The sequence below is a fragment of the Oxyura jamaicensis genome, chromosome 5 (genome assembly GCF_011077185.1).
Source record: "Oxyura jamaicensis isolate SHBP4307 breed ruddy duck chromosome 5, BPBGC_Ojam_1.0, whole genome shotgun sequence".
NCBI lineage: Eukaryota > Metazoa > Chordata > Aves > Anseriformes > Anatidae > Oxyura > Oxyura jamaicensis.
The window spans coordinates 41,999,821-42,025,878 of record NC_048897.1 but is presented as its reverse complement, the minus strand read 5'-3'; the positions used below and the strand labels follow the sequence as shown (position 1 = coordinate 42,025,878).

The window sequence follows — 26,058 nt, the reverse complement described above, 5'->3', positions numbered from 1 at the left end:
GAGGACAGAAGATCATGATCTTCCTGTTCTATCCAGCACCCCTCAGTGATTAAGGCTTTGGCCTGTGATTGTTGTTTTGGGATGGAAAATGAGATATTACTGAAATGCTGGATGGAGGTGGATCAAGGCTGTGGAGCAAGCCAGGCCAGTGGTGTAGACACTACTGAGATACATCTAGAAGGGTCAGGCATGTACCTGTCTTCAAAACTTGTGTTCAGGTCGTTGCTGCTTAAGCAGGGCTGTCACTGGCTAGGAAGGCTTTTTGGGTTTAACCACTCATTTTTGGCATGTTTTCCCCAGAAAAGAAGGGTACCATGTCTGTGTGACAGCTGCAAGCTGATCTCCAGGGTCTCCTCAACACACAAGAGATGTGGAAGGCTTCTTGGATGTGTTTGTGTACTCCAGAGCATTCTTGGAGGAGATGAGAGCCAGCCAAGTGCTGCAACATCATTGGAATTAAGGGATTTCTTCCTGGAAAAAAAAAAAAAAGGAAGGAGGGAGAGAGAAGTGTATCAGGGCATCAGGCAGCAGAGAGGTGACACAAAGCAGCTCTCCTTTGCCGTGCTTCAGAGTTCCACGTTGCCTCCAGGAGTCTCCAGCCATGCAGACTAACATGCATTACATTAATATCGTCAATCCAAAGCTTAATTTCACGAAGGCTACAAAGCGAAGCGGGTTGGGAAGGAGGGTCAACTCTCTCCGTACGAGCAGTCTTAATTAAAATGATTTGGAGGGTGTGCCTGCTACCTTGTCATGGAGCGTAACCCAGGGACGGATGCCTGTGGGAATGCAAGCTGTAGTGCTGGAACCGGGCGTAACGCAACCCCCTCGGGGGAAGATGTGCGTCAGGACTTGTCGGCTTGGCCGCGGCACCATCCTGCTCTACGAGCTCGAGATCTGCCTGGCTTTGCCGTGCGGGGCCGCAGTGCCGTGCTCGCTTCTCCCTGCCCCACCTCCTGCAGGGAGCAGATAGGTGCTTTGGGGTGGTGTACGGTTGTCAGGGTGCCTGGGAGATTTCCTTACGTCCTGTATATAGACATCTGTTTACAGAGGTGGTAGTAGTGGCAAATCAAGTAACAGCAAAGTGTGGTTGCAGGCTGTGGGAAGCGTGTGTCTGGACATTTTGTGGATGCAGACATTTTCTGGCATTGTGGACTACAATCCACAGAAAGCCTGCTTGTTCCTTTAAAAAAAAAAAAAAGTTCCTAACTGGTTGGTTCAAAATTCACCAGTCCAGATCATTGCTTTCCAGCGGCAGCACTTTATGCTTTTCATTGGCCATTGCTTACAGCATCAGTGGACAGTGCAAGGAGAAAATGTGCTCATTAGATATGAACTTAATTGAGAGTGACATGGCTGGGTATTAATATTAGTCTTGCCGCAGGCTTTTTCTTTCCTTTTTGTTTTTCTATTCATGCCAGTAGCTACCGAGCATGTCACCATTTACCCAATTCCATAACAGCGCCGCCAATAAGAGGTATAGATTTCCCAATTTCCTTCCAAACGTACACGTAGCATCCAAAGCGCCTCTCCTAGATGAGAGCAGTGAGTGCAGGAGCACGAGGCCGCCCTTGCTCCTGACGTGACCTTTTTTTGGTGGTATTTCTGTTGCAGGGATCCGTGCTGACCGCTCTGCCGGTGCCTCGCGGGATTTAACTTGGCATTTGTTTCGCTGGGGAATGGTTTGGTGACAAGAAGCTGACGCAGATTTATTCGGGGTCCTTTCCCTGAGTGCTCCCACCTCTTTCCCCTCCCCCAGATGTGCTCGGGAGAAGAAATAAATTAATTAGATCAAATGGAAGGGGCCTTTTCCAGCAGCACTGGCAAGGAGAGAGGCACGCCGGGAAGCGCCGGTGCGAGCGGGGCTCTGATTGGCGCGGGGGGCGGCGGCGATCTGCGGGCAGAGCGGGCTGTGCTCCTTTGTGCTTCACGGCTTTCCTGTGTACGGCAGGGCAAAGATGCTGTTTTTGGTAAACAAGCCTGTTTTAGGGCAGGTTCCCATTTTTTCAGGCTTTCCTCGCCCCTGTGAGCGCTGCCTGCAAGCCCTGCGAGAGAGCAGCCAGAGGCTGCTGGGGACAAGCTCAGACGCCTGTCGCGGGCTGATTTGTGGCTCCCCAGGCCGGGGCTCCACGCGTTGTCCCGTGGTTCCTGGCCAGGACGAACAATTAGCCCGAGCAGTTTGTCTCCCAAGTCAGTGCCATCTGTGCGGGGAGCATTGTTTGCTGCACAAAAGGATGTGGAGGGATGAGGGGTTACGTCGTTAAAAAAAACCACACACGACTGAATGGAAGAAAGGATGCTGTCACCTGCCTCTAGCTGAACGCGGGAGCGTTTGCATTGTTCCCTCCTGACACGTTGGTGTCACTTTTATTACCTGCAGCCGTGCCAGAGCTCTGTAGTGTGGCATTTATTTGGGGACATGGCAATAGACTGGGTCATCCTGCTCGCTACTGATATGTCTTGTTTTGTTTATATATATTTTACAGGGTTCAGCCTGACAGTTTTGTCTCCTGAGTAATTAAACTGAATTATTGAAGGCTCTGAAATTAACACTGCCGTTTTTAATAATTAAAATAAAGTAAATCTCAGCCTGTTTCACAAGTTAGCTTATTTCCTCGTCCTGATTTTGAAGGTGCGTGTGAACTTGGTTGGAAGAATGTGAGCGCTCACATGGCTTGGTTTTAAATTTTTGTTTAACAAAAATACGGGGGAAAACCCTGGGTTTCCTGAAAGGTCTCTAAAACCATCCAGGCCTTCAGAGAAAACAGAGCAGCAGGAAGGGGGAATTCAGTGTATGGGTAGGCGCTGCTGGGAGGAGCCTTTCCTGCCCACAGCTCCAGGCAAATACATGGAAGAGAGAAAAAGAGTGTGGGATAGGATCCCAGGGCAGGGGATGAGCTTTACAGATAGTTTATATATATATATATATAAATTTTTAAGTTGTAACAGTGCCCTCTTTTAACTGCCCCAATTATATCATGTGGTTTGATTAAAAAAAAATACATATCTGCAAATATTTGGATTTTATTATTTGCCGTGGATTTGAGAATATTCCTAGGCTGACGTTAGGGACTCATGGGGTGGTGGAGCTTGGTCTGAGTAACTCCAGCATTAAGAGTGAGGCTCTGCTCTTCCTTCTCTTGCTCTGGGCCAGTAGCACTCAGCTCCACATCTCTGAAGGATTCAGGTTTATTTCTCTTGACAAGGCTTCACACAACCTGGCACCTCCCGCTGTATGCCAGGTTCTACTGTTTCTTGCAGAGTCCAGGGCTGGAAGTGTGGCTTGTGTCATCCCTGAATGAGCAGCAGAGAGGGAAGGGCACGCTCCCCATAAGGTGGCCAAAAGGGGACTGGGATGCTCTAGTCCCACCTGTGCTGCTGCCTTCTGGGGACGAGCGTTTCCTGACAGTGAGGGAGAAGCGGGAAGCAGAGCAGGGGGTCAGAAGGTAACTGAGGCTGGGAGGGACCCCAGGAGGTCTCTAGACCAACCTGCTGCTCCAAGCAGGCTTGGCCACGGGATCAGGCTGCTCAGGGCTTTGTTCTCTTGGGTCTGGAAAAACCTCGAAGGCTCAAGTCCTCACAATCTCTCCGTGCAGCCCTGCAATGCCGGACTGAAGGAACGAGGAAGCTCCAGAGGCCAGACACCTTTCCGAGCCCCTGCGTGCGCGTGGTGAGGTCTGAGCCGTGGAGGGGACGGTCCTTGCTCACACGTGGGTTACGAGAGCTGGAGAAGAGGAGGAGCGGCTCCAGCCCAGAGGAATTCAGCTGGCTTATCAGTGCGCACCCAGCACTTCATACTGATAACACATTGCCCTATTGCCTTGGTAACCCCCTGCGTTGTGGCAGCAGCTGCCTCTGCGTTGGCGGGCAGCAGGTGAGGGTTAGCAGGTGATGGAGAGCTCGGCGTTACCGGTGGCTGCAGGGATGGGGCCAAGGGGATGGTTGGGGCCGAGGGGTTGTTTTACTGCGGGGAGAAGAGTGTGGGCACCGAGCTTCTGGCTCCCCTCGCTGCCACGGTGTGAGACTTCAGTGCTGATCTCAAAGTCACCGGCTGCACTTGCTGCGGAAGGGCTGAAGGATGTGGCTTTGTGTTGCGAAACGCCAGCGGCTCTTAAGCTTTAGCCTCATCACCACATAAAAGGGAGCGTGGTTTAGGTGCTGGATCAGGCCTCGTGGGGCTGGCCGCAGCCTTCTCGTGTAACCTTAGGCAAGTCCCTTAGCTCCCCTGTATCACAGTTCCATCTGTGAAATGGGCTAGCAGGGCTGCTGCTCTCCGCTCTGTTCAACTGAACCGTAAGGGCTTGGGGCAGAGGTGGCTTCCTCGAGCATTGCAGGATGGGGCAGGGGACATCTCCCTTCTGGGCTGGTCCTGTGGGAGAAGACCCTGCTGGCTGACCTCTCTGCAGCTCTGATGTTTTAATTTCGGGTGTGCAGAGCCACTTTCCACCCTGTAGGAGCAGAAATGCCTGCTTATATGCTTTAGAGTCTGGTGGGCAATGGGCGGTGGTAGATCAGACCTGCCTGGAGGGGGTTTCAGCATCCTGCTTGCAGGATCTCTTTGGGCTGAGTTTGCAGAGCTCGTGGGGAAAGGGGCTGATAGGAGGCACTGGAGGCTGCCGTGTTGTGGTCCACATCTCAGAGATGGGTTCCCAGACTTCTGTGCTCTTGTTTTGCTCATAGACGCCTATTTATCACCGATGAGCAGTTGCAAGAAAACGAGACAAATAAATTAAAACCACCGTCCCTGGGGGTGTTCAAGGAAAGTTTGGACCTGGCACTTAGGGACATGATTTAGTGGGGTGATACTGGTAGTAGGGTGATGGTTGGGCCAGATGGTCTTGAAGGTCGCTTCCAACCTTTATGATCCTATGATTCTATGAAATAATAAATAATACTGTTGCTAAAGCACCTATGTGAAAGATTTTTAGCTTTGTATGCCCTCTGGCCCATGTTCCCTCTCGTTTGGTGCTCTGGGCATACAGGAAAGTGCGAAGCGTGAGGGACATGTGTGCTGCTGGGGAATGCTCACTGGGCACCTCCCAGATCGCTTGCAAAGAAACTTTTCGGCATTCAGATGCAGGGCTGGTACTTCAGAGAGCTCCTACAGATGAAATACTTGGCAAACCCATTTTCACATCTCTGAAACTGTGGGAAGATTTTTTTTTAATTGGAAAATCTGGTTCAGCCCCTTCCTAATTTTCAGGAAAGACTGATGGAAGGATTATGACCAACCCTAATTTTGCAAATGAGGTAAGGAAGCAAAGCAAGCAGAATAAAACCACAGGGTAATGTGTCATCTCGGGCCCCGTCTTCACTCACTAGGCACACAGTTTAGTCGTAATGGTGTGTGAACTTTTCTGCAAGTAAATGTTCTGGAGTATGTTTTGCCAAAGGAAAGAAATCTCAGCAATACCAGATCTCATGATATCTCCCTGCTGTTTGGGGCATGCAAATTATGGGCGAGTTTCTAATGTGTTCAGTTCCCACAAGCCTAAACTGAATCCTTAAGGAGAAGCCAGTGGGAAAGACGTTTCCCAAGACAGCAGAACTTTTTTTCCTAGCCTTTGCAAAGAGATTCTTTTTTTCTTTTAAGAGCATCAATATTAGCTAACCTTCTTCCTCATAGGAACAAAAAGCGTGAGCTTTCCCATTGCTAGCTGGGCACGTTGCCTGAGCAGAGGCCACTGGGCTCATCCTGTAGGATTTAGACCTGGGGCTCAGCACTCCTGGCATTTCCGTACCGATGGCTCTGAGCTGACTCCTTGGTCCTGTAGGTGCCTCAGCTGGGTTATGCAACTGCAGGCAGGTGGGGCTGGCCTCTCTTCTGCCAGAGGCAGGAAGGGAAAGACGTTTTGGTAGGAGTGGGGTTTTCTCCAGGAGCACAACGTAACATCCCTTTCTCAGTGGTTATCTGCAGCAGTTAGCTTTTGGCCTTGTCCTCGTGGCGTTGCCCTCCCTGCATCTCCCAAGGGCTTTCTGCTGCCTTTGCTGGGCTCTGCCACCGCCTGCAGCTGAGACCACCCGGCGCCTCAGGGTCACCCCGCAGGGCACTGGTGGCCTCCACCTACCGGGAGGGCTTGTGCTCACCCAACAGATAAGCGGGCAGCAGGAGGAGCGCTGTGCTTTCTGTTTTCTGCTTCTGCTTTCTTGCCCTTGATGGTGTCCTTTACGGGCAGAAGCACAGCCGGTTGATTACACGTGTGCGTCGCTCTGATATCGTTAATTATAATTCACAAAATGGTTCAGAAAGTCAACGGTGGTGCAGTAACTGGTAAACCCCCTGAACTTTCCAAGGGCTTTGTGTAAGGACGGCCCCAAAGCTCTTGTGGTGGCCACGAATCCACCAGGATTCACCAGCATAGCACCATAACAAGCTGCCAGTCATTACATGCAAACCCGATAATACTTCCAAAATGTTTTGTTATGGCTTTTCTAAGGTATTGTTGCTGAACCTGTGCTACTGGCACCTGGATATTTGAGATCCTCTTTGAAAATGAAGACAATGGGAGGAAAGGATAAAAAAAGAATGAATCTTCTGAATCTTTACCCTTTGTCCACTGCCTTAATTAAAAGGAATTAGTGAGAGCAAAAGTGTTTGCCCTCCATTATATGGGAACTGCCTTTTCTGACCAAGGGACTGTGAGATAGTGAAGAAAATGCTGTTGAAGGCTGAGGCCAGCTTTGGGTCTGCTAAGCAGTGTCTGTCGTCTTCCCTTCTCCACTGAAGCTGTACTAATCTGTCTGAAAGCTCGCCTTCCCAGGGGCCACCCGGCACTTGCCGTGCTGTGGCAGTGACCTGAAGGAGAGTCTGTTACTTGTGGTGCTTTGTGAAAAAGCTGAAACCCAATTTTATACCTAAGAAAAACCCTCTGTTAAAACAGCGGTTGAGGTGCTGAAGGGTCCTAAGCCAAGACGTGCTTCTGGATGTGCCCAGTCTGAAGGTGTTGAAAGTCTTGAAGGGCTGTTCCTGAGTCCCGTACCTCCTTTCCCTAGTTCCTAGCCTAAATGTCTTCAGCTCCAGTCTGTGTCTGTCTTTTCATCCCTTTCGGCTGCTGAACGTTTTGCTTTCCCGTTGCCCGAGGCAAGTGAAGCTGAATCCTGAAGGAGCACAAATCTGTTGGTGCGAATCCTGGAGTTCGGGTATAATTACGTTCCTTGAATGCTAATAACAGTACCCAACCTCATGGAACACCCTACGGATGTCATAAGCAGCCCTGCAGGATGACTCTCAACCCTCCACTGTTTTAGAGAGAAATGGAGCCTCGTCTCCAGCTGAGCTCCCTTCCTGTTAATTCATGTACAGCGTGCACGGCCGAGCCAAGGGAGAGATCTGTAGGTGGGTGCTAGCACGATGTGCTGGAAGATAACCTTGCAGGAACGTGGTCGAGGATGCCTCAAAGCTGCTGGTTGTTTGCTACATTCACAAGGAGATGCATTTGAGTCAGTCTTGGCTCACCAAAAGGGTAGTGCTGCTTCTCCGGCGTGCCAGCTTGCCTCGCAGCTCTCTGCTCAGCACTTGTGCCCAGGAACCTCCCAGGAAGATGAGCGTCGGTGCTGAGGGGCACGGGGAGTCTTGGGGGGAGACAGGACAGCCCGTGCCCCTCACAACCCCACTGCCAGCCCCTGCTCCTGGAGAGGAGACGACCCGGTGCCTGGAGCTGGGTCGGGGCTGGGAGGAGGACGCTGCCCGTGGCCCTGCTGATGGCTTGTGCTGTGTAGCTGAGCCAGCAGAGCGTATGGGCTCTGAGCACGGGCCTTTTTTCACTGATTTTTGTATCGTTCCTCAGGTTGCCGAGCTGCTCAGTAAGAGCTGCGGCGCGCTTTGGCAGCCCCAGACTTGCGAGCGCCGCTGAGCCGGCAGGTTGGTGATGCGGCACAGCTGGGCTGCAAACACCCCGGCAGTACTGTAACACATCGTGCTCCGGGCTCGGCTCACCCCAGCATCCCGAGCTGGAGGGGAAAGGAGCGGCGGGGGGCCATCAGCTCCCATTTGGAAATGGAGCACCGGGTGCCTTCTTTCATGGGAAGCTTCGGCTCGCTCGTGCTGGGTGGCTGCCAGGGGTGGGCCCTGGCTCCCCATGCATGTCCCGTCCGCCCGTGGTTAGTGGCAGGCTTTTAAGTATAACGTAGACGTCCAAGCTCCCAGGCTCTGGCTGCTCTCTGCTCTCCCTTGCCCTGGTCCTTGCCCTCCTGCCATCTCCCTTGCAGCTTTTCCCAGCTACAGGACCCCCAGGCAGTTTGGTACTTTCAGTGGCACTTCTCTGCAGCGAGGGAGAAACCCTTTTCTTTTTGTGGTACTTGTTAACGTGTTTTGCTGGAGGAAGCATTCGTTAAAAGGGTCAAATAGGGTCAGAGGCGGTAAATTTGGGCCCCTGGGCATGCTGCAGCTTGATGGGCACAAACTTTCTGCGCTGCTTGGGAGCATCTGTCAGAGACTTGAGGTGCTGTTGTATCAAAGGCTGACACTGGCTACAGCAGCACCATCCACGCTCGCTTTTCTCCTCCTTCTGGCAAGAAATTTGCTGGGAAACCGTTTGTGTTATTTAACTAACGATGACTAATACCTGAGAGTAGATGTCTGTGCAATGTGGGATTGTGCCCGTCTGAGGTCTCCACATTTCCCCTCTGGTTTTCGTGCCTGAGAACACAGCTTCTCCTAAAAGAGATAAAAAAGAAAAACACTTCACAGGAATCCTTTTCATTCCCTCATTTTGGCAGTGAATCATCCTGAAATTAAGTTCTCTAAAAATGCCCATCTCAGTGTTAGCTGAGGCAACGCTGGAGCCTGGGTGATGAGTAGTTTTGGGGAGAAGCAGAGAAGCTCTGGAGGCTTTTGTCTCCTCTGTGACTGCCCTCCTGTGCACCTGGGGGCCTTTCTGTCCCAGTGCCGGGGGGAGAGCCGGATGCTCAACATTTTTCTCTCTTCACGGTCCCAGGGCTGTCGAAGGCTGGTCTAGGCTCCTGGTACCAGCTGAGCATCCCTGGGCTCCAGCAATCCACCTCTGTGCAGTCCCAGCCTGGGCTGCCGCAGGCACCCAGCACTGGGCAAACTGCAGGGAGCTCCTTGCGGGGTCCTGGGCAGCCCATCGTGATGGAGCAGCCTGCCAGGGCACCCCAGGGTGGTGTTAATCACTGCATCGTGTGCAGCCGTTCGGAGTGAGCCCACCAGGAATGAGGTTTTTGCTTCATGTTTGCCATCCTGGAGCACCACACATCGCTCTGCTTTGGAGGGCATGGACCTGAGCATCCTTCTGCTGAGTGCTTGTGAAGCCTGCATGTTTGAGAGGTCTCGGGTGAGTTTATTTATTTATTTTGGCAAACCGATTTTGCCCAGTTGCCGTCTAACTCTTTTCTCCCCATGACGTTTCAGGACAGCGCATGCTTCCCTCCTAAAGAAGCCATTAGCTTGCATGCTCCGAACCAAAATGTTAGCTCAGCTGTTAACAGATGGATGGATATGGGTATCATGTGGCAAGTTAATGAATAATATCTATCACCTAATTTCCCGAAAGTTGGCATGTAATGAGACTGGTGCCATGATTATTACCTCTGTAAATCATGACGTTTAGATGATGACAATCCCTCCTGCCCCAAGGATACAGGACAGCCAGACAATGATGTACATTTAATTGCTGTGTGAGAGAGGCGATGTGTTAGGGAGCGTGCCGTTGCCTCTAAATTATCTTCTGCAGCACAGACGTTAGAGGAGATTAGTGCAGATCGGAGGGGAGGGAGGGCCCCGCCGTGCTTCGAGGTGGTGTGGGGGGGGTTTGTGTGTGTGCTTGAGCCAGCCTGCGGCGGTGCTGGGAGCTGGCCCGGGGTGGGAGGCAGGTTTGACCCCCAGGTTTGCTGCCTTGGTCTCTCAGATGGAAGAAACAGTGAATGGGCCTGGGAGAGGGATGATCCAGAAAAGCATCTCCACCAAAGTATCACCCATGTGAGCGTCCCTAGAGACGTTCCCTCTGTTTTTCTGGTGCGTGTTTGTGGTGGACACTCCCTTGGACAGAGGGCTGCCAGCTGCCAAATGGGCGGCCTTAGCCTGGGGGGTTAAAGCTGTGGAGCCTCTGCCCAAACCTCCTTCCACCGCAGGAGATCTCTGTCCCTGGCCTCCTCCTGCCACAAACCATGGCTGCCCTGCTGCTGGCAGTCAGCTTGCGCACGTCTGCTTCCCATCAGCAGGAGCCATCCGTGTTTGCAGGGCCCTCCGAGTCTGCCTCGCTGTTGATCAATTGATCGAATAAGCCCTCCTTGTAAAATAATCACTTTGCCGGGCTTTTAAGGTGTCATTTATGAGGTGCTACGCCATGGCAGTTGGCAAGGAGCTGGCTGGCTTGGGAACAAGTCGGGCATTGGAGCCGACCCGTGGCCAGTAGCTGCTGCCCGCCCCTACTGCTGGTTAGTGCTGGCCTTGTGTGCTTTGTGCTCTCCTCGCTTGAGGACTTCAACATGCTGGTTTAATTTTTCTTTGATTAATACTGTGGTGGTGTCTCTGAAGAGCTGCCCAGCGTGGTCACGGTCTGGCTGGGGGATGCTCCAGTCCTCCCCAGCCAGGTGAGGGGCAGAGGCAAGCCCTGCCTGCACCCTGCGGATGTGCCGGGGGCAGACCAAAGGCCCCCTGGCCTAAAGTCCTGGCCAGCAGTGCCAGTAGCCAGGTTGCCAAAGGAATTAAAGCAAGGGCAAACACATGGCCATACACGTCCCTGCCGTGATGTGCAGCCTGAGGACTCCCCGAGGCAGTGTTGTTACCTCTGGGTTCACCCTGTGCAGTGAAAAATTGGGGTGTGTTTCTGTCCTGTAACATGGCTCCTCTTCCCCCAGGTAAGCAAACACAACCTGTCAGTGATTTTCAGCATCGGAAGACATTCCTTACCCTGCTGGGGAGCTGCTAGCAGGTGAACGGGGGGTGCTGCCCTTTGATTTCCCAAGGTAACACCCATTTCTTGGGCGCAGTGCTCGGCGGTGAATGGGCTGCTGCCGGCCTGAGCCCCTGCTCAGCCTGGTTGTCACTAAAGACATTGCAGTGCTTAGGGAATTAGCGCTTGCATAAGCTGGCTGTCTCTGAGGGGGCTTTGCTGCCGTGCAATGTTCATTCAGGGTCAGGTAGAGCAGGGAACATGAAAAAAAGTCCAGATCTGTAGCTGGGAGCCTCACTTGGACCTCACGCACCCTGCAGGAAAACGCAGGTTTGGGAGTTTTCGCGTATCCTCGCCGGCTCCGTAGATTAGCGTGGGACCGTGGGAAAGCTGCCAGGGCCGGGAGACAAATCCAGCCTTTGTAAATCCTTTCATCTGCCTGGCGGATCCGTACAATTGAGTATTACCCAGTTTATTATTGTTAGTTGATTACGTTCCCGTCGGTGCTGTGCGGGCTGTGTGGCCGCGGGGCGGCAATTGGCATTTCAGGGCATGTGGTGCAGGAAGGCAGGGGCGGCCTGTCACTGCTAACTGCTTGTAGAGGACATCGGGGGAGAAGGGACAAATCCCTCTGCCCAAACAACTCCCCAGGCTTTCCGTATGCACCTGTGGGGGCTGAGCCTGCTGTGAGCGTGCCAGGATCGGGCCCCTGCTCTTCTGGCAGCCTCGGTGGGGACGCGAGAACTGAGCATGGGGAGGTGGGGAGGCGATGTGTGGGGTGGGGCGAGCACCTGTAGCTGGGATTAATGGGGTGAAGTTGGGCGAAGGAGAAAGTCATCAGGAATGGTTTCCTCAAGGTGAAAGCTATCAGGCTGTGGCAGTTTCTCGAGGAAGGTAGTGGGTCCTTGCTTACTCATGAGAAAATGAGGATGGGAGGAAAATCTTGCTTTGGGGAGGAGATGGGCGACCTCAGCAGCTTCAGGGGGATGTGATGGGCTCCCCACGGGAACAGGGCATTTCTGGGAACAAGTGTGGGGACTGCAGGTGGGACTTCAGTCTCTTGGCAAGGCAGGGTCTTTTGCTGAGCATTAGATTTGGGGGAGCTGAGCGCTGATGTTTGTACCAAAGCAGGATGTTACCTGTAAGTTGGCAGCAGGGGCTTGTCCCTGTGTGGGGCAGAGCTCTGGCAGGCCTTGAAATGCTGCTCCCAACATTTGTTGCCCTTCTCCGCCTGGCTTGTGAGGAGGAAGGAGTGCATGGGACGTATCTCTCAGGAGTGGGAGCAACTGGGACACGGCGTAGTTTGGGAACTCCTGGGCCGGATGACCTGAAACATCTTAATCTTTTTTACGAGTGCTGTTACCTTATCCATGCAATTTCCTTCCACATTCCTGGGCTTGAACCAGAGCAACCCCCTTTGTCTGCAGGTGTAATGACTCATGTCCCATCTCCACGCACTGTGCACCCCCAGAAGGTGGTTACTGAAAGGATACCTGCACTGAGTTGTCTTTTTTTTTTTTTTCTTTTATGTGAGTAACAAAGAGCTGTTTGTGGAAATAAGCTCATCCTCTCCCTCACCTGGTTCCCAGATGGTGCTGAGATGTGGGTGCAGAGCATTGCTTGGTGACCCTGTGCAGTGAGCAGAGGGGAGATGCCTGGGACAACACCTGGGCTCAGGTGGTTGGGAAGGAAAGGGTTGGATCTGGGTTCCCTTCTGTATCTGGGTCCCTTTCTGTGTCCCTTCGCGTTGCCCCTGCTCTGCCCTGCTCCGTGTCACCAGAGCCCTGTGCCCTTTCACTGACTCGTGGATGTGACACCGCAGAGCAAGCAGGGCTCCGTGCCCGTGCCTTACAGCTGAGAGCCCAATGCCAAATGTGTTTTGGAAGCCGAATGTGCAGAGGTGGCTCCTGCAGGTGCAGCTGGAGCGTCCAGGCCGATGGTGAGCTGTGGAGGCAGCTTGTGGAAGCACAGAGAGGTGAGTGTTAACTGGGGAGCGCTCAGCCCAGTCCAAAGTGCTTTGCCAATAGGCAATAAACCTGTTAATAAATAACAGCAAAAGCTGGCTGCGTTGCATGTTTTTAACTGCTGAATGTGTCCTTGGGGGAAACATATCCTCACGTTTGCACGGTCCTTTTGCAAAGCCATAGCAAGTGTTTGTTTGGCTCGTGGGATCAGAAGATCTCTTCTGATCACCCAAGCTCTGAATCGCCGTGGGACTGATTTTATTATCCTGGTGGACAAATGCCTGGGTTGTCTGGGTGGGATGCTCCCCACTCACCTTTCCCTTGCGGTGGGGTGGCTCAGCATCCTCAAAGTTCAAGTGCAGGAAAGGCCTGGTTATGTAGGGTGCCTCCGAAAGCTCCTGGGTAAGGGTGGTAGCCGAGATGATAGCAAAGCACAGTCATCAGGGAGATTTATCCAGGGACTGACTCACTCTTTCTAAATGATTGCTCCCACTTTTACTGTAGTGACGCTGTACCATTAACTTAGTTAAAACAGTTGTTATTTCCTATTGTCTCATCGTATCAGTGCGGCCCGGTGATGTGCTTTAATCTCCTCCTCCATCTTGTTTCCGCTCCCGTAAGCATTTCCTAATAGCGTGATGTGTAAGGTATTGTCTAGCCTTTCTTTCTAGGCATTAATTATACGTTTCCTGTACTCAGATCCTTAAACTATACCACGTGTCACCCTGTGCAGGTATCTGGGATCCCTGTTACGCTCGGTTTTGGGTTATAGCCTATTTCTGGCTGGCCTACCGCTGTTCCCAGCCGGCTCCAACAAACCATCCACCAGTGCAGCGCAGCCAACGCATTACACTTGACAGCCCTCTTCCTGTTTAATTTCCTTTTGCAAATTCCTCCAGCAGGGCTGCAGGTGCTGGCAGGAGAGGGCTGCAGGTAGGGAGAGGGGTAGGGAGGCTTTCCAAAAAGAGGATTTCCCTTCCCCCTTGTGTAAGAACACAGGCAACAGTCTCTGCTCCATTTGTGTGATTTGATGGCAAAAAGGGGCTCCTTTTGACCCCAGTCCTGTTGCCCACCTGCACCTCCTGTGAGTCCCACCTCCATGGTGTGTTTGGGCTAGCAGCCAAGCACCTTCCTCGTCACGTGTGGTTTTTTGTCCTGGTGACTTGCCTGCTTCATCCCAAATGCGTCTGAACCCCAACGTCAAACCTCTGCGCTGCTTCACAGCCTGCTGGAAGGGGACGGGTCCCCCCGGTGCTCCAGCCTGCAGCAGAGATTCGCTTCCTGGCTGGGACCCAAAAAAAATGGGTCACTGGGAGGGACCAGCACATCGAAGCAGCTAATTGCAGAGCACACCTACATCCCAAACTGAACCAGGGCTGAATGTCAGGACCCGTGCCGGTGCCTTTCCTGCCTGGTGGGAGCCACTTTGCTCTACAGCAGCGGTTATTTTTGGCAAATAGGACAGGGCGCAGGGCTTCTTCCTGCAGCCTAGGCAGGTTCCATATCCTTGGCCATAGAAATTTGTGTGTCTTTGACACAGATGCACACAATCCCCAGGTTGAGAAGAGCTTAGTGTGCAGGGATTTATATGCTCTCCAGCGATTGCCTTAAGCCATAGGCTTGTGGCTATTTTAGGCTTTCTCTCTTTCTCTCAGAGGTTCTGACCAGAAATTTCATCCCCAGCTAAAAAATGCATGAAATTGGATGCGTTTCCATTAAAAACTCTCTCTTGATAAATCAGCATTTTCTGTGAAAAACCACTTTCCCTAAGAAGTTCCCAGCAGCTCCAGCCCCAAGTAGCATGGCAAGAGCAGGTGGCACTGTGAAACCACACATCTCGCTGGGCAGGGGCCTTCTCCTGCCCACTCCAGGCGTGACCTGGGGAATTTCTGAGTTTTTTGGCTCTGCTGCTCATGGGGAGAGGCTGGGGCAGCCGCTGCTGATGCTGATGGAGGGGCAGAGCTGGGCAGGGGTGAGGAGGGTGGGAAAAGGCCCTGGGTGTGAGCTCACCTCCCAGTGGGGCTTCCTCGTCCTTCACCCCTGTGCAACCCAACCAAAGCCCAGCCAGCTTCCGAACCAGCGACTTCTGCTGCTCGTTTGCTTCTTTTTTTTTTTTTTTTTTTTTAATTAGCTCTCCCAGCGTTTCACCCCGTCCGGCTTTTCTTCGGCTGTCACTCTCGCCCCTTCTCCCGGCCGGCCCAGCAGCCGGCGTCAGCGCATTCCTGAGCACGGGGAGGTTGTGCTGGTGCTACCCTTCTGCGCCGGAGGGCTTTGATCCCGCTCCAGCCCTTTCCCACCGAGGCATCACTTTTGAATGAGTTCCCGCTTTCAGCCTCCCCCTATGCGGCAGACAAAGGGGGCCGAGGGAGGAGGGGGGGAAGGCTGTTTACCCTCATCAGGAATGGTCGAGTGGCCGGAGTCAATGGAGCCGATTTTTCATTAACCTAATCGTTAGGGTTTCGCACCGCCAATTAAATTTTTCCCGTCGGTACCGCGGCCGGCGTCGTTCACATCTGTGGGAGCTTTTTAACAGGGGGCTCCCCGAGAATCGCGGGGGTATTTGAGGACTGGAAAGTCTCTCTGGACTCGGTGGAAGAGGAGTTTTGAGTTTTAATTATCGCGCAGCTCGGATTCCTGACGGTTGAGGAGTGCGTTGGAAAGGCCGGTTCCCATTGTGTGCGGCGGGTAATTATGCAGTCCTCTCCCAGGCTCGCTGAGTTTATTGTCCAGAAGAATCTTCCCAAGCAAAGGGGGGAGCAGATTTACAACCAGAAATGCATTTTCAGACCCTGACAAAGTTTCAACTTGGTGTTTACAGAGAAAGAGTTCTGCAAATATTTCAGATCTTTTGTACTTACACTTATAAAAAAAAAACAAACAAAAACCAAACCAACACATTGATTTAGCTGATAATTGGCCTTGTCCATCTCGGGGTGCTGAGGAAGTCGTTTTGTGAACTCAGGAGAGCCCTTCTGTGGCCGGGCTGCCTTGTGCTACCAGTTTCTAAGCAGAATTCCTTCAAAGGCCATGGGAATTTCTGCATAAAACCTGCCGGCCCATTTGTATGTACAGCGTTGGATGTAAGATTTACAGCCATCTGAAACCGGGCAGGGCTTCTTACCGAGGAGGTAATGCTAGCGTATCCAGGAGAAAATGCTTATGGATTCAAACAAACCTGGGATTTCAAAGCAAAACTCATTCACAACTGTTCTGTTTCACAAGGCTTTGGATTAACCTGATGTCTTCTGCACAGGCTTGTTGTGGTTAGAGGTTTGTCATAAAAATGGAGAAACTTCAGCAAAAGGCTGGTCAAATACGTTGAAGATTTAGCGACTGCAACAACCCCCCACATCTTTCAAAGGTGGTATCGAACCTGGGCACGGCTGTCTTCATTGTCTTCTCCGGACTAGTGTTGGCCTCCTGTGACGTAGGATTACTGATTTCTGTGGAAAAGCTGGAAACGATAACTCTGAAAGATGAGAGCTCTCTTTTTTAGGGGGTACTAACTCTGAAATCTCTAGCAGTATTTTAAAACAGCCGACTGTTTCCAATATCACCTTCTTATTGCACACATCCCACTGCTATCAGAACCTGTTCTCTGTGTCCTTGTAGTTTTCTTTGCCAGCTGCTGCACAGTTAGGTGAGAATTTCTGCAAGGGGTGGGAAACCAAAATGTGTGGATGGTTTCAGGTCATTAGATCTAATATACCAGTCAAAGACTGTATTTCTTTTTTGCCTTTAAGTAATTGTGGTTCTTGCTTTCTGGAATTTAAGTGAAATAGCCACGGATTTTCTCATGCACGGTATGTATAGGATAGTCATGGGAAACAGACCTGAAGCACTGCTGGGGTCACCTAACTCATTCCTTTCCCCAGGGCAGACTCAGGTGTGCCTAAACTGCTTCTGACAGATGTTTGCCTACCCTGTTCATGAAAGCCATCGTCAATGGCAGTTCCACGACCTCCCAAGGGCCATCTCTTCCAGCTCTTATGCATCCCTGCTTGCTCTTCCTGGGTGGACACAGAGAGCAATTATTCGCTTCATCTTTTTTTGACAGCCATTTGCATACTTGAATCCATTACTGCATCTTTGCTCAGCTTCCCTTCTCCAGGCTAAGCGGTCTGGGTCCCTTCAAGCTCTTCTGTCAGATGTTCTCCACACTTTGATCCTCCTCATTTCTCTTACCTGAACTCTTTCCAACTAGTCCACATGAGCCTTGAAGCGTGATGCCTAAACCTGGATGCAGATCCCTGTTCAGGATCACTTATAGCACCGATGAAGGAGGATTATTTCCCCTGTTTACATACAGGGCTCTTGTTTGTGTCCCAGGGCGACCCCACGTCCCGTTTTGCCACAGCGTGGCACTGATTCTTCTCCATGTCACACGTCACAGGAGCCCCCAGGATCCCTTTCCAGAGAGGTGCTGTGCATGAGGGATTGAGGGATGCTGCCACAATATCAAGGCTTTGCCCAGAGCACACTGGCTGTGTGACGGGCTCAGCCTTCGGGTGTTACTATTCAGACAGGGACGGGGCTACTGCAGCAGTAGCCAATGTCAGGTGGGCAGTCAGGCTGTGTTTTGGATGTGGGAAGGAGGAATTAGGTAACGGGGCTGACATAGGAGGCAATGAGTACAGCCTGCCCCCTTGGCTTCAGGGGTTTTTCCCCTTGGGCATCCCCTCATGGTGATTTCTGGAGGCTGCAGCATCCATTGAGGTGTCCCAGAAGGAGGGTGCGGAGCAAAGCGGGCTCCTCTTCCCAAATCAGTCACACCATCCCAAATGTTCTGGGTGGTTAGCAGCCAGTAGTTTTGAGTTGCAGAAGCCACTAATCGGCTTCCGAGCTTTTTCTAACGGGGCCACGTGACCGTGTTACCAAGATTAAAGCAGCACGAGGAAGGAAAAGAGGCTTAAACAACTCAGGGCGCCTAGCAGGTCATTTTAACCTTTTCATAATCATTAAAGCTGCAGAATCCCATTAGCCATGAGTGACTTGCAGCCCTGTTCCCTGAGCGAGCGCTGTTGACACAACTTGGTGTTCACCTCCCTCTGTCCCCACAGAGGGGACTTGTAGGGCCTGAACTGCAAGGAAAAGGACCGGCTGCTCCTTCTGTGCACCAGGGATGTCCGTCACACCACAGAGATGCAATACCTGGGTCTGCCAACAGCGTGGGATTTAGCTCTCAGTGTCTAAAATTAGTCACTCATCACTCATGGAAGGTCCTGCTTAGGCCATACTGTGGTAGCTCAGCCCTTGCCCATCTGTAGCAATAGCAGGGAGGTACAGGATAAGGAAGATTAGGGTGATCTCTTAATTCACTGCCTTGGCACTGGTCAACAGGCAATGGCTTTACTCTGCTGGGACTGGTGACAGCAGAAGCTCTTGCACTGTGGCAGTGAGGCTCTGACATGGGAAGCAAAGCATTTTTGGTTGGAGCTCTGTTGACCAAGGCATGGACATTCAAAGACCCTCCAGGCTGTTGGTGTTTCTCGTGCTTTTCTCTCTTCAGTTTTTCGCTTGCAGGTTTTCGTGAGCACAGCATCACATCCAGTTGTCAGTCTGAGCTTGCCCTGTCCTTCCTCCAGCTTCTGCATCTTTTGTCTGCCTTCACATCAACCCGTAAGCAGTGACAGCAAAATGCCAGTACCACACGGTGGAAGGGTGGATCCCTCCGATCCATGTCCAGTTCGGATGTTGTCCTGCTTTCTCTAGAATTGCCCTTTTTGTGCTCAGGCAGTCCTTCGCTGAGCGCATATACGTGGTTGGACAGCAAATGGCTTCTTTGAGAGGCCGAGCGAAATGTGAAATCTGCCTGGTGTCACGGAGCTGGGATGGGTGCTGCACGTCCTGCAGCACCTGGAACCGATCCAGGGAGCACCTGCTGCCTCTGACGGTGAAGGCTTTTGTATGCACGGGGCAAGAGAGCTGCAGCTCATGTAAATCAGCCTTCTTCTGTTACATGTGCACCAGTCAAGACTGTCTGGCTGTGCATATATTGGACATTAATTTTTCTAGCACTGTGTTTACTTATTGCATCTAATTACAGCCTGCCTGCTCTTGCTTGAAAGCTCGTTCTGAGGCTGAACCTCAAATAAACCCCACGCTGATTGTTCTCGGAGCATTGTCCACAGCCAGGTATTAAAACACAACTTGTAAAGCAAACACAAATCTTTTACTGGATTGTTTACCTTGAAAATCTCTGGCGGATAGAAGAAAAGATTTCTCCAGGAAGCCTGGACCAGCAGCAGTGGCCACTGCTTGTGGCTTGGCTCATCCGTCCTGCAGGCAGGGAGAAAAGGTTGGAAATGTTGCTGAGCACTTGTGGACTCCCTGCATCATTTTTTTTCCTATGGGAAGACAGCAAAATACTCTTCCATTCTCCTGTGTAGGGATGTAAATAAAGTGAGACTGGGGGAAAATACAAGCTGTATCATCAGGTGCAGAGGCTCTTCACCTTGTATGGGGGGTGCGTTTGAGCCCTGTCTGCTCTTGCCCTCTGCCAGAGGCGAAGTAGCACTGGAGAAGCCACCCCAGCAGCTTGCCCTCTGGGAGAAGGGGAAGTGCGGTGTCAGGCTACAGGATCGGAGATGTTTCACCACCCTCTCAGCCCTGTTTCCCTCTTCCTCATTGCACTCTCTTTGCTTTATTTACCCCTTCCCATTAAGCAGGTTTTACAGGTCGAGTGGGTTACAGTGCTGGGATGCAGGAGATCTCCGCTGGCTCCTGCTTTGCTTTGAGGTGATAGAAGGGTGGCCCCGTGAAGGCTGTAATGTAAAGGTCACCAGGGAAAAAAAGGAGATACCGGTCGGCACTTTCTGAAGAGACAAGACAGCTCTCTCCTGGCTGTGCTGCCATACCAGGCACACACATGCACACACTCCTTCTTTCCTATCAGCCACGTCCTAATGAAATCCCGATAAGATATCAGAGCTCTTGAGCTCCTGGTGACAGCGGCAGTGGGCAGATGTTCAGTGCTGGAAGGTGCTGGCGTGGCTGGGAGTCGCAGCAGGGAGCAGCAAAAGCTGAAGTCAGAGAGACCTTATCAGCCTCGTCCAGGCTGGCTGGAGGCCGCTAAGCTCCCAGACAGGCCTAATGGGCTGGAACTGAGTTGGGAACATGTGGGCTTGGAAAACTTCAGAGCTCTTAGCTAGAGACTCGCTTGGAAATGTTAATTAAATAGCTCCAGTGGCATCTGTCCCATCCTGCCGGAGCAGCGCTGTGCAGCGGCACAGCCTTGCTGCCAGCACACATCCGCTGCCGTGGGATGGTTAAAAACGTGTGTGGTAGGCTGAGACTGGATTTCTGTGTTACCTGTGGTTGGATTGACAATGCCCTTCTCTATTGTTTTGAATAATGTTTTAATACCTATTCTATACCTGAGACATCACCTGCACCTTAAAAATAAGAGGTCATTCAGACGAGCGTTAGCATGGGTAGCTTCAGCTGTTACATATGGGCCAGGTATTTAGTCTAAGGCAGTGTCCGTTCAGTAAAAATCTGCTAAAAGTGGGCTGGGAGCCTCTGTCTGCCATATGCCCTGCTGTGGTTTATTCTCTGATTGCATCCCAAGGGACACCCCAGATTGTGGCCAAGCTCCTGCTGGAGAGGTGTGGGGCTTGCGGTTAGCAGCATTTGGTATTTTGGACCTGAGAGCAGAGAAGGTCACTGAGCTTCTTAACCTCACTGCTGGCTTCCTTCTTTTGGCTTTTACCTGCCTGTTGTCTGCAAATCTGCCTTCCTATCCACTCACACGCTGTCCCAGCTGTGGTTAGTAATGTTTTCAACAGGGACTATCTGGGCTGGAGCCTGGGTGTCACTTTGCGCAGGCAGGACAGCCGCCTTTGTTCAGCAGGACAGGGGCTGGAGTGGGGACAACGGCCAAGTCCCTCGGACTGCATCCTCCGGCTGCCAGAAGCAGCAGTTCCTCCTTCAGTCTGTGCAAGAGTCACTGCAGAGCCAAGTGTGTCCCAGAGCCCTGAGGCAAAAGCAGAGTAACTCAGCAGTGGCTTTGCAGTGCCCCTGCTCGCATCTGAGCCATCCACTAAACTAACCCTGATGTGAAAACGTGCCTCGCACACCGGTCTGAAATAGGGCATCAGGAATTAACAGTCTCAAGTTGCACTGGGGGACGTTTAGGTTGGACAGCAGGAGGAATTTCTTCATGGAAGGGGTGGTCGAGCTTTGGAACAGGCTGCCCAGGGTACAGGTGGAGTCTCCATCCCTGGAGGTGTTTCAGAGATGTGTGGACATGGCACCAAGGGACATGTCAAGGGACATGGGTTTAATGATGGGACTCACTAAGTCAGGCTGATAGTTGGACTTCATAATTTTGCAGGTCTTTTCCAACGTAGATGATTCTTTGGTTCTATGAATGGGGTTTGCTGGTGAGAGCAGAAAGATGGGGGCTGCCTAGGAAAAATCTTGTCCACCTCCGAAAAGTTTCCTTCAATGGCAAGATATAAAAAGGTGTGGTTTTTGTCTGCTTCCTAGCTGCTCTGAAAGAACCCCATTGCCTTAATAAATCAACTACTCTATTAGATGTAACCACTGGCCTATTTTTCAGCCTGCTTGTCTGAGTCAAGAAGCAAAACCAGCAGAGCAATAAGAATCTGAAATATTGTGCTGAAGAGCAGAGGTGTGATAACAAAACTGCCGACAGACAGTGAAGTGTTTGAGCGCAGTGAAGTATTGAGCGCAGGTGAAGGTCTTTCTCTGAGATGATCTTTGATGGAAGAGGAGGAAGGAAAAATATCAGCATCTCATCACATGAGGGAGAAGGAGGCAGCTGGCTGCAAGGTGTGAGCCTGGCAGAATATCGCTCCGTCCCCCATCTTTCCTCCCCGGTTATGGGTTTGGGAGAACCGCTTTAGGGTCGCTGCTTTCGATGAGGGGAGGAAGAGTCTTGTTGGCAGGACACTGACAAAGCAGATACAGCTGTGCTTTGCTGTCGTAAGTCAAGCTTTGTAAATGTAGCTCCTGGGGAGAAAACACAGCAGGAGGGGTCCTGCACTGCCCATGCGGGGTGCAGGCATCGTCCCGCTGCGACTGAGGCAGCTGGGAGTCAGCATTCTCCTCTCACGGACTGCTACCCTAACCTTTTCTTTCCTCTCCGTTGTGAACTGTGCTAAGTAAAGGCATTGCGTTTCTTCTTACATCCATCTAAGTGCTGAAGTAAGGAAGGCCTTGTTATAAGAAGGTCTTAAATAAAGGTGGCTTGATGCCAGCCGCATATCTACAATGCAAGCCTCTGCTCCACGTGCTCGTGGTTTTGAGAAATAACATACACGGAAATAAAAACATTTCTGTTGTTACTGACAAAATATATGTATAATTCATCTTACTTACCCCTCAGACAGATTTCTCTGAAATCTCAAATGAGGATCGGAAAGGCTCCAGTGTCTCCAAGTGTCTTTTAAAATGACACTGCTCTGTGCTCAGCAGGCTTAGGGATTGTTTTGATTGTTGAAACATTTTCTAATTTATGTTTTAAAAAAGCTTCAGGAGCCAGGCAGTTCCCTGCTCCCTCAAAGGCCTTTTAGTTAAAACAAGGTAGAGTGATTTGTCTTGCCTCAATTTAGCAGTAATGAGTATTAAGTGGTTTATCTATGTGGAGAAAAGTTACTCAGCGAGATTACATCAAAGTTGAATTACACCCGATTCCAGATGGAGTGTATTTTTTAAGACGGTAAATCTTGAGAAGGGTGGATAATAACAGTAATGCTCCTTCGTAGGCTGGAATGTGACTCTTTTACCTCTCACGGAGATAATGTGAGGAGCTACATCCAATTAGTTCTTCAAAGGCTTTATAGAGAAACAGGACTTCAGGTTTTACAGCTCTGCCAACAGTTTAGCTGGAAGCATTTATACAGCGTACGCGAGCAGTGGCTGATTGCGACACGGCGGTATGATTTCCATTGGTGCTGCTCACGGAGGTGGTGAGGTGGGGACCAGCCCCGCACTCGTTTTTGCTGCTGAAAGGTGCTCCTGGCGTGGTGGCCGGGTAGCGCCCAGTCTGATGCGTGACATGGAGGGTGGTGGGTGGGAGGTGTGGGGTTTTAAGGGGAAATTCCTGCTGTCTGGTCTGCTAAGGCTCATGCAGCTGCTGCCCATGACACTGAGGAGAGTGACAGGAGGAACACCTTGATGCCAGGTGGCACTGAGGGCCACAGCATCCTCCCAAAAAGCTTATCCGATGTGTCCTTGCCCATCCTTGTCTGCTTCTGTGGTGCTGTGCTTCTTCACAGTGCTGCGCTTCTACAGAGATGACGGATGTCCCACCCAGTCCAACCAGGCCGCTGGCCATGCACCGGCAGGCGTGGACGGACTTGAAGCCGGTGTCATGCTGCTCCGTGAGGCGGTGTGGTACATCCCAGCACCCAGGCCTAGCAGCCGCTCGTGCCGCCAAGGAGAGTGCATTTGGGCTGAGGGTGAAGCATTCCTCATGGCTGACGGCAGGCTTTGACAAGGTGGTGGGACCATCCATTTAATTCTTAATGAAGGGGATGAGGGGGTCCAAGCCGTCAGCATTCCAGCTCTGCCGCCTCTCCTGGGTGGGTCAGCGGGGCCATCCTCAGCCCACGGCTGTGGGGGAGGCAGGCAAGGGGGGAGACTCGCTGATAAGAGGAAGGTCAGAGGCAGAAAAATGTTGGGAATGTGTTTCTTGATCTAACGTGGGAGAGACTCAGCCTGGGGTTCTGCTGCTGAGCCCTGGAGTGTTGCTGCCTGCTGTCAGGAGAGGTATGGGATTCTTTAAACCTGAGATCAAGATGCAGATGGCTTTTGTGGCACCCACCTCAGCACTGGCAGGTCCAGAAGGTGGAGACCATTCATCTGTGAGGGCATGGCGGGGGTGGTGGTGGCTCTGAGCACGGTTTCTCAGCCTTTGCCTGAGATAGAGCATCTTCTGCTGACAAAAGAGCTCATTTGCTTTTCTTCTCCTTATATTTTACATTGCTTTGGAGTATCTTTAGGCTGAGGTCAGACCTCAGATGTAGTTTGGGGTCGAACAGTGGTGTTTGAAGAATTCTAGCAAATCTCAAATAGGCTTTTAAGGCTGGAGGTGGTTGTGGAGTGCATTGGTTCCTGGGGATGCAGGGGTTGCCTCCCCAACATGTCCACAGAATACCTTTTTCTTTGCAAGGACAGGAAATAAAGTGAGAAAATTATTCTCTCCCCATTTCCATTTCTTGGTCAACTATGGTCAATTTTCTTGGTCAACCAGCCACTCACTCCTTGTAGCTCCAAGGGCCTGAACACACCAGCTTCTCTGTCCTGACTCGACCTTTTAACATTAATTTCCTGTGGCTGTTAGCAATGCTGAAGCCACCACAAACACATGAGGAGGGTTGCTTGTGAGGCTCGGGCTGTCGGCCTCCATTTTGGACCATGAACCCTGTGCTCCAGGTAGACATGCCAATAAGGGCCTCCTGCAGCTTCTCTGCCCTCCGTGGGCAGGGGACTGGGAGAAGGGACCCGTCGGGCTCAGAAATAGTTCCCATAAGCTTTTTGTTGTTGTTGTTACTGCCCTTTGTGCACAATGTAGTGTGGTGTTCTGTATCTGGCACAATAAAAAGTAGTGATAAGAGAGTACAGAGGTGTGGGGGCACTGCATGGAGCAGGCTCCCTGCTGCTTGGCCTGCTAACGGGAAAGGCTTCATAAAGACTGATTATTCTGGAGCCTGTGTGTGACCTGCAACATGTCCTTAGCATTATCTAGCATTTTTATACTTGTTTATGCAAGGGTTGCTGCCTGTGTGATGTATGCACTCAGAGGCTGTGCTCGGTCCAGAGGCAGGCGTGGGCTGAGCCTGTCCTTTGGCACTGCCGTGAATCCTTCCTTGGAGCTGCTTCAAATGCCTCAGTGCTACGAGATAAAAATCAGGAGCTGATGTATCGGGATCACTGCTTTCCTTGGGTAAGGCACTTAGCTCTGCTGCTGCCCTAGCAGCATGTACTTGCTTCCTGGTGGGACTGGAACACGGGCGGGGAAGGACACCTTATCTGAGCTGATCTGCAGATGCAGCCTGTTGTATACAGCACACAAGCGGAAAAGGTGGAGTCCCGAGGTGTCTTCAGGCTGAGCTGGAGGCTGTTCTGGAAACTGGTTAGCCAAATGGGTATTACTGGGCTGGATTTAGGGGTAAGTAAACAAAATGTAGTGGGTACAGAGGAGGTGAAACTGTGCTCCATGGGCTTTAAGAATTCCCCAATCACCCTGATGGAGGACAGGTTCATTACTAATTCAGCAAGTTCTTTAAGCTGGAGCTGAAATCTTGCTGACTTAAGCAGAGATATTTTGTAGCGTTATGGTCTACACATTTCTATATGCATGACTGGATTCACAGCACCGTTGGCATGAAGCCTTAGCTGGGAAGGTGAGGTGCTATGGATCGATCACATAACCTACTTCGTTTGCCCTCTTTTCCTCTGATCTGGAGACTCCTCCTGGGTTTGAGCTGTTGTTGGGCAGACAGTTTGCGATCTCTGCAGCTGAAGGTGATGCTGTTGTGAACCTCATGGCCACTTAAACTGTTGGTGGAACTTACATAGTTCCCTATGGTGTCTTCTTATGCTTTTTTATGAGGATTTATTTGGATTTCCTGGTTTTGCACAAAGCACAATCAAAACAAAGAAGTGGACATGTTTTCTCTGACAGTGTGCACACTTTAGCTGGGCACTTGACTCCAAAGGCTCCTGCTGTTCCTTTATGTGCGGTTTGGCTCCTGCCTATGGTAGCACTTTTCCAAGCATATTCCAATTTTTCTCTTGAATGGTCAGAGCACTCCAAGTGCTTAGCAGTAGCTCGTATGCTAGCTTTTCTGCAAAACACCTGAAGAGTCGCCAAGAAGCAGCAGTCAGGCTTGCGCTGAGTGCATTTGGCAGGTACTGGCATCGGGTAAGATAAGCTTCTTGGCGTGGTGCGAGCCTAAACCTTCCACATGTGCAGGTGCAGGCATTTGTGTGTGGAAAGCTGTAGCTGCTGGTGCCTGCTGGCCGTGCCGGAGCTGATTGCAGGGTGCCGGTAGTCAGCAACGCGCGCCGGCATCAGTGCAGTTGCATAACGTTCGCTTCCTCTGATTCATGCTCAGTGTGAAGTCCCGCGGCTGAATAGCGGCTTTTGCAGTCGTTCCATAATAAATGAAATGAGGGAAAATAGAATTCCATTTCACAGAGCTCCTTTAACAATGCAGAAACCGTTCTTTTTTTTTTTTTTTTTTTTTTTTTTTTTTTTTTTTTTTTTT

The 26,058-nt window shown here is 51.3% G+C and overlaps 1 protein-coding gene across 3 annotated transcripts in view; it reads left to right on the top strand.

The window, feature by feature from the left end:
- The window catches only part of CCDC85C (coiled-coil domain containing 85C), a 108,516-nt gene that overhangs the window by 37,241 nt on the left and 45,217 nt on the right, over positions 1 to 26,058 (top strand). The gene's annotated exons all lie outside the window — the stretch shown is intronic.